Here is an 8924-nt window from a genome sequence, read left to right on the forward strand (position 1 = left end):
TAATGGTGTATGATATACAGTCATGTACAGTATAGGGCAGTAGTAGTGCACTAGTCAACAAATAAATTGTACATAAAGGGGGTTTAAAAGCAGCTACAATATGTCCAGAGGGCTGCACAACTGTTTAGCTTTCAAACATATTACATCACAACGCACCCTGGAAAAATGATCTGCTTGTGTAACAGGTTAATGTAACAATATGATAAATTGGATTTTGTGGTCAGAAATTACCACGATGGTGACATTTTTGGGTTTGCAATTGTTGAAAGTATAAATTACATTGTGTTTGTCTATGCAAGTGCTTGATGCTCATACTGTAAATTAAAATGTCATCCAGATTATCCAGTGCATTTTAGGGACCCGGGCAAAGGACATTTCGGAGCAGGCCAGCTTTCACAGCACTACCTAAAGCCTGTATCCTCCTCCGTCCTCATATCCTATAAACTTTGTATAGAACGCAGTGATTTACAGGACCTTAGACCGCTGCAGTGGAGGAAGAATGAGGCTTCAGGGACCTGTCTAAGTGCAAGTCGGCTCTAAGGATCAGGTGAGTATAACTTAACCCTTGGGTTATGTGGGTAGCCCCACTGCAAGGGTTATTAATAATTAAAAAAATATATATATTATTTTCTTCGTTAAAAGAGATACACAGTGCTTTAGCCAACTAAATCACATTCATTGGGGTTTACATTTACTTTAATTCTATCAGCATGTCCTTTATGAACACTTTTCTTGTAAAAAGCAAGTACTGCACATAAAAAAAGGAAAATTATTATACAGTAAAAAAGTAAAACAATTATTTATATAGCGCCAGCAATTTACTCAGCGCTTTTCATAATGCACATTCACATCAGTCCCTGCCCTCAAGGAGCTTACAATCTAAGATCCCTATCTTACCCGCATACAAGGGCCAATTTAGACAGGAGCCAAATTAACTTTCCAGCATGTCTTTTGGAGTTTGAGAGGAAACCGGAGTAGCTGAAGGAAACCCACACAAGTACAGATAGAATACTGACCAGATAGTGATCTGGTCAGTATTCGAACCAGGGACCCCCAGTGCTGCAAGGCAACAACCACTGCAAGGTGCTAACCACTCCACCACTGTGCTGCACATTAGGAATTAAAGTTATAATTAGGAATAGTCATACATAGAAACGTGGAAATGCAATCAGAAAATGATATATTTTCTAATGAAAAATACAACAATGAATACAGGATCACAAGTAACAACACAAGATACATTGAAAACAACAATAGTACTAGTTAAAAAAAGAATGAAAGAATAGACCCACAATTAAAAAATATTACAGGCCATAGCCAAATGGCCCAATTTATACAATTTCAGACAAAATACATCATTGTTATATAAATATTCGTATATGTATTTATAGTGTTAGCTTTAATTCTGCTGGTTGATGTCTGAAGGGTGCTTATTCCCCACAACCTTGCATCATATAATCTGTCATAGAACACTAGATGTGGTCAATTAATTTGACTGGTTGCAAGATTTTATGTGTAAGGTCCAACCTATGTGTTGTAAGGTCAAGCATGGAGTTTGCAGTGCCTATGGCAAGACCTGTGATGAGATTTAAGATTAAAAAGAATGGCTTTGTGGTACCGAGCAGAATAGCACTTCAATGAAAAGAGTGAAGAAATAAAAATAGTTGAAAAAATATTTTTTTAAATGTAAATAAATGTTAAATCTAAAAACATAAAGATGAAAAAAATTAATTTAAAAAAAAGCAATCAAGGAAGCTAGGCAGAAAAAGTCATCTGTACCCTAACAGCAGTAGGACACTAGGCAGCAATATTTACAGGCCAATACAAATGAGGAAAGCACCTAAAGCACCTTATCTAAGCACTTAAAATCGAATCTTTTGTGTTCACATGCATTTATGTGTATTAACATGCATTTAGACCCATGGTTTAGTATATTTAATCAGTACTATATTTTATCTAAAAGCAGCTAAGTTTAATGCATCAAACATAGGTATATGCACATGGTGAATTATACCAATAAAATCATCATATACATTTAGAAATATCTTGTAAAAGCACATCAATGTAAATAATAACAGGTTTGTCAAAGCCAGTGTGACTGAGGCCTTAGATGGCCATTGATTTGGGGGCTGGTATACTGCTCATTTGTATATAGTGGGTAAAAATATTCGTATTAAAAGAGAACACAATGTACATGCATGCTTTTATATCCACCTGAAAACCCTCATCAAGTTACAAGATTGCTCAGCTCTCTGCTTGTGACAGTTGCAGTGTCCCACAGTGGCTGGTGAAAGTGCGATTTTGGATTTCCGTGTCAGGAATCCCAAATATGCCTTTTAGATGCGACTGTTGTAACCTGTAAAAGTTAATGGTTGGGTGACATATCCACCAATCAGCCATAACATCATGACCACCTGCCTAATATTTGGTAGGTCCCTCTGTTCTGGCCCACGGGGATAACATTTATTGATTTACTTTTTCAAAATCAGCCTCAAGATGGTGCTATAGAGAAACATTTCTTTCACAACAGAGCACACTGTTGTGAAAGAAACACAACAGTGTGACTTCTATGATAAGTTCCCAGCAACTTCTAGCCCAAGGAGAAAGGGTATAAGTGTATTCTAGGAGCTCAGCCTCCATTTTGGAACCAAAAAGAATAGAATCTGATGCTATCCTGAGCGCATGTCTGGAGTAAACACCCAGATTCCCTTTACGGCAGCATCGCAGTAGGGAGGGACTTGTTTCTCTATGTTCATATATTGATTATATGTTTTCATGCTCTTTTTTTACCAGTTTAACCTCACCCTGTTTTGTTAACAAAGCTTCAAGATTTCATCCAATCTGGCTTATTGCAGAATAGGAAGGTTTAGCTGCATGTTGAGCTATACACAGGCCACAGGTAATGTGTAGCAAGGACAGAACACCCCCTTTTGCTGCAAAAACCGCCTTGAACTGCCAAGCCATGGACTCCACTAGACCTCTGAAGTATCTGGAACCAAGCTGTCAGCAGTAGATCCTTTAGATCTTGTAAGTTGCGAGGTGGGGCCTCCATGGAATTGTTTTTCCAGTATATCTCATAGATGAATTGAGATCTGGAGAATTTGAAGGCCAAGTCAACACCTCAAACTTGTTGTTGTGTTCCTCAAACCATTCTTGAACCATTTTCCTGCTGAAAGAGGCCGCTGCCATTGGGTAATACCGTTTCCATGTATTTGGTCAGCTACAATGTTTAGGTAGGTCTTACATGTTAAAGTAACGTCCACATGAATGGCAGAACCCAATGTTTTCCAGCTGAACATTGTCCAAAGCATCATACTGCCCTTGCTGTCTTGGCTTCTTCCCATCTTCCTATAGTGCATCCTTATGCCATCTTCAGTTCTGACGCTCCTAGATAATTTGGTGGTGGTGAACACGGGTCAGCATGGGCACCCTGACCAGTCTGCCGCTCTGTAGCCCCATATGCAACAACCTGTGATGTGCTGTGTGTTCAGACACCTTTCTATTAGAAGCAGCATTAACTTTTTTAGCAATTTAGTTACAGTAGCTCTTCTTTTAGTCCATGACCCTGTCGCCAGTTCACCGACTTTCCTTTCTTGGTCCACTTTTGGTAGGTCCTGACCAGGTGCCATTGTAGTGAGTTAATCCATGTTATTCACTTCACCTCTGAAGGTGGTCATAATGTTATGGCTGATAGCTGTACGGTGGCATGCGGACTGCCGTGAAGTGCCACTTACAGATGCAGCCACTGCCAACTGATCATTAACATGAACGGGTGGCAGCAGCTGCATCTAAACAGTATATTTGGGATTTCTGTCACGGGAATATGAGTCCCCTTAGGAGAACAAAGGGGAGGCATGTATACAGGTGAGCATAAAAATGAAAGGCTCAGAAGCTGTAGATTGTAAGCACGTTTGCATAAAGCACCACTAACTGGCTCTCATTCCTCTACCAGTCTCAATGCTGCTATATAGGGGATTACAAGTGGCTTATGCCATGCCAACCTCTGGTGTTTGCATTACTTGTATTTAAAAAAAAGTGTCTTGGCTATCAGCCCAGAGTTTATCTTTGATGCCACACTCACCTTTAACAGATTTGGCAGTAATCCATCAGAGTGAAGCTGCAGAAAGTTGCCCAGAATAGGTAGTGGGAATGGGCCAGGGGGCATTTTACTTCATCTTCATAAGAACTTTCCATAAAACAGGACAATAATAAAAGAGACAGCCCCCACTAAAGCAGCTCTTACACTCTGAAAGTCAAACATGTTTGCAGTTTTCACTGATCTGCGATTGTTTCCGAGTGCAACTGGCTTTTCCTCCTCTTAGCAGAATGTTTTTCTTTCTAGCCAGCTCCTCCTACAATGAGGAATCTGTGCATTGCAACTGAACAGCTTGCATGTGATATAGTAATCAAGTAAAGTAAAGAACTGGGGATCCTAAAATAGTAGGGAAATAGTTTTTCTCTGATAATCTTTTATTGTTGCATTAAAATAATAATAATAATTATTTAATACAATTATTATTATTAATTATAATACTATATTATATTATTATCAATATTATTATTATCTTATCAATGTGTGTTAGTGTACTTAAACATTGTTTCTGGGTATACATTGTAATTATATTTGTATAATGGTGCAGCCCACTGTGAAAGGGCTAAGAAAAACCTGGAATCGACAATCTTGCCTCATATGACAACATATATAAAAGGTAAGATTTTTTTTTTTAAAGGTTATTTTTCAGTATGCTGTGTGAATAGGAACACATAATGTACATATAGAGGGTTTTTCTCAAATTTGACTGCAAAAGTGTAAATACCATTTAAATATCTTCTGAAAACACTTCAAGAAGAGTCAATCTTCTGTCTCTCAAGCTGCACTCATTGATTTCTACTATCGACCCCAACATCACTACTGTGTTTAGTGGTGACATGGTGGCCGACACCCTTCTGTTGCAGAAGAAACTTCACTTGGAGATTCGCCATTTTTTCTAGAAAACATTGGAGACAAGGCAGAGGACCTACATACAGTATATTTATTGAAAAGTCAGAACCAATTATAGGCCAAGTTGCTTGAAGTTAAAGGAATTATATATATGTTTTGCTGTTTAGAATTTAAACTATTTCTACATTCCCGATAGTGAGGGAGGTGCCATCCAGGATAAGGGGAAGACCTGCACAACATTTGTATATTCTTTTTTGACATTATTGATGATTTTACTGCCATATATAAAGAAGATCTTGGTATTTATCCATTAGGAATTCATAAACAGAATGATTATCCTTCTTTAACAATAAATTGTGGCCAGTAGTTAGTAAGTAGGTGAATATTCTGTGTACCCAAGTGCAGTGGCGTCACAAGGACGGTGTGCAGCCCGCACTACAGTGACACCATTGGAGGGGTGACACCAAAATGAATGACAGTCGTTTAGTTGTCACCCCCTCTGAAAAGTCGGGCACTCGGTCATGGAGCAAGAGCCTGACAGCTGCAGGAGAGAGAGGAGGGTATCCGGCGGCATACCTTATCCCGCCGAGTGAATGTCCCCTCCTCTCTCTGCCGGCGTCTATCACCAAGATGGCCACCGGTAAGTATCAAAAAGATGACCGCGCATGCTCGACGACGTCACGGTGGGGTGTCACCCGTATCTGCTCTGGGTGACATCCGGCCTCGGGACGTCCCAGCCCAAGTGTAGTGGAATTTTGATGTTAACGCATACACTTATTGTTGATATTAATTAGCGTATACATTATTATTATTTAGTCATTAAAGCCCTGGACGTTTCAGAGCACTATACAGACATATACTGTATATTCAACAGATGAACTTTAGATGAGCCCTAAGAGCATACAAGACACACTCAGCATGTGAGCACGTGTCAGTTCATGCGTTTGGGCTGAGATAGAGTTCATATGGATCATGTTTATTGATCTATATGGATCAGAATTCATATGGATCTAGTACACACGCTGTCTGCAAGAATGACAGTTTTATAGTTAGTTACAGTGATTTAGACCTTGGGTACCAATCATTTTGAAGCCTATTTGGTTCCTATCAAAGGGGCCTGCGAGCCTCTGTTCGTTTGCATCTGCAGTTGTTCTAATTAAACCTACTAAATAAACCTTCTGCCTAGTCCAATATTTTGCTATTCTACTTCACAGGTGTGTAACCTGTGTGCTTTTACATAATCAGACAACTAACTGCTAAGGCTACAGCATACTACTGACTGTTGTTGAAGAGGAACATGACCTCATATTGGGGTTGACTATGCTTTTAACCCCCTCTTAACTTTTTTCAATATCATATTTATCTGTCCAGCGAATCCAGCGCTGTCTTGCTGTGAATTACAAATCTCCTTCTGCATGCCAGGTCTAACTTTGCCATCTGTCTCTGTGATGATGACGTGATGCTGTGTCTGCCATCTTTCATATGCTCTCTGAGAGCTAATACCTCCTGGGATATCTTGCATGGATATCCCAGCAGGCATCTGGAGCGAGGCACATACCATTCTTGCCTAGGTAAGAAAGGAGAGAGCGAGAGCTGGCTGGATCAAAAAAAGTTTAGAAAAAACAGTAAAAGAAAACCTAATCAATAAATATGTTGATGTAATTTCAAACGTCTTTATGAATATTTCTAAATTTGCGGTTTTCATCAAAACAATGCTTGTGATCCTGCCATGAAGGTTCTTGTTTAGGCATTTTCCATTATAGGGTGACAAAACGTTGTCACTGTCTTGCAACTGTGCTCCTCGATTGTCTACCAATGGAGACTCTAAGCAACCGTTTACCTCACATTACTACACATTATGCAAGCATGTTGTCACCATGTAGTCATTACTGGACTGCGTGCATGTAGACAGGGCGGCAAAGATGCTGCAGGAGATTAGCGGAAATAAAATGCAACAAAGGATTGTGCAATCAAAATTACATTTTAAAAAATAGCAATGGTTACTGATATGTCATTTAATTAGGATTTACATCTACTTTAAACCTAAATGAATAGAACTCTGCAGACTCAGAAGAAGAGTCCCTGTTAGCTGTCATGCAGATAACACTTCCCGTCACATAAAAGGAAATTTAGTTCACTGAGATCTGGCATCAACCAGGAGGCACTGAAAGTAGAAGGAACAGCAATATTTTATTGCTGTGCTAATACTATAGGTAAAGGGAACTGTAAATTATGACCACATTTTAGTCTCTGATATATTAAAGACTTTGGCTGTAGGCGTGTGATAAGCCAGAGGTAGGCTTCAATGTTACAGGAAGTTGATCTATTACCCAGGAAGATTAAGCTGCATGGACTACCATAGGGAAATCTATTCACAGGATGCCAGTCTGGCTTAAAGGTCATTTATCTGTGAAGGCTCTGTTTCTTTGGTGTCTCTTGTGCCCTTAGGGCTGTCCCTTGCCTTAACCCTCTCTCCCTGAGATTATGGTGGCAGAATAAACTCTAAATGGGATTCTAAAGTGGCTGGGGCCCTTCTGTTCACACCCCACTCAAAGTCAGGAACTCAACCCTGAGGTGAAATGTTAGCACATGTGACCTATAGGAGTCCCTAAAAGCTTATAGGGAGTAAGGGGTGTTTTTGTTGTCCAAGGTGGGTCCTGGCAAGATTGAACCATATTACCCTATCATGCAATGTGGTGAAGTGTTATTGTTTGCTTCAGCTTGCTGCTGGCCAACCACTAGGAGGTTTATTGCCAGTTGAGTAGGCTGGGAAATGTTAAAAATATGTGGTAGAACCTGCTAGAAACTCTCTTCCACCCCCTGGGTGTATGCCGGATGAATCTTCCTCCTAGGCCTGCTGCCTAGGGAGGGCAAATATCGTCTATTGGACTAAGACCTGAGTTGCCACAGCTTTTCTGGAAGGTGGAAGGGTTTCTCTGGGAGAAGTGAAGCCTAAACCTGGGAAGAGTCACCAAAGAGGGACTTTGGCTGGAGTTGCCTGACAAGCCAGATCTGGGCTTGACCCTTAAAGGAAGTTGATGTCTTACTCAGGAAGATGAAGCCCCATGGTCTACCACAGCCAATCTATTCACAGGTTGCTGGTCTGGCTTGAAGGTAATTTACCTGTAAAGGCTGCTAGTATGTCATTTCCTTTAGGGTGTTTGGTGCCCTAACCCCCTCTCCCTGAGTTTATGGTGGCAGAATAAACTCTACATTTCATTCTAAAGTGACTTTTGCCCATCTGATCACAACAACACTAAAAGTCAAGAACACTATTCTGAGGTGGAATATTAGCTCACCTGACCTCTGGGAGTCACTGACATTTAACAAAGATATCAGTTTACTCTGGCAAAGTGATTTGGTGATTTACTATTTGCCGTACATTCACTGCTTACATTGCTAAAAGGATGTATCTATAAGATGCACCTACTGTATATAGCATATTTGAGATGTGGGTTGGCAGACATCCCAACTTTCCTGGACATTTCCGGGAGTCTCCTGTTATTAGGTAGTGGCTCCCGGCCGCCCGGGAGAGAAACATTTTTCTCCCAGAAAGGTCTACTCTGCTTGATCTAGCAGAGTAAACCTTTCCCTGCAATCTGCCGTCAGTCAGTCAAAAAAAAACAACAACAAAAAAACAGCATAGGAATGCATAGCTAGATTGCTATTGGCTATTTCACTTTGCAATAGCCAGTAGCAGACTAGCTATTGCACCTGCCCACTGCTGCTGTCAATCAACAGAGGTGGACCTGAAGTTCTCCATCAGTTCCTCTTCTAGTGATTGACAGCAGCAGAGGGCGGGTGCAATAGCCAGCTTGCTATTGGATATTGCAAATTGAAATAGCCAATAGCAATATAGCTATTCATTCGTATGTTGTGGGTTTTTTTCTGACGGCAGCAGCTGTCAGAATACTAAACCAGCAGAGAGCAAAGAAGCTATTGCTTCCCGTTCTATCTGCCATAATTTCAGGGGGATGCTCTC

Source organism: Nanorana parkeri, unplaced genomic scaffold, assembly GCF_000935625.1.
Source record: "Nanorana parkeri isolate BGI_ZX_2015 unplaced genomic scaffold, ASM93562v1 scaffold1337, whole genome shotgun sequence".
Taxonomy (NCBI): domain Eukaryota; kingdom Metazoa; phylum Chordata; class Amphibia; order Anura; family Dicroglossidae; genus Nanorana; species Nanorana parkeri.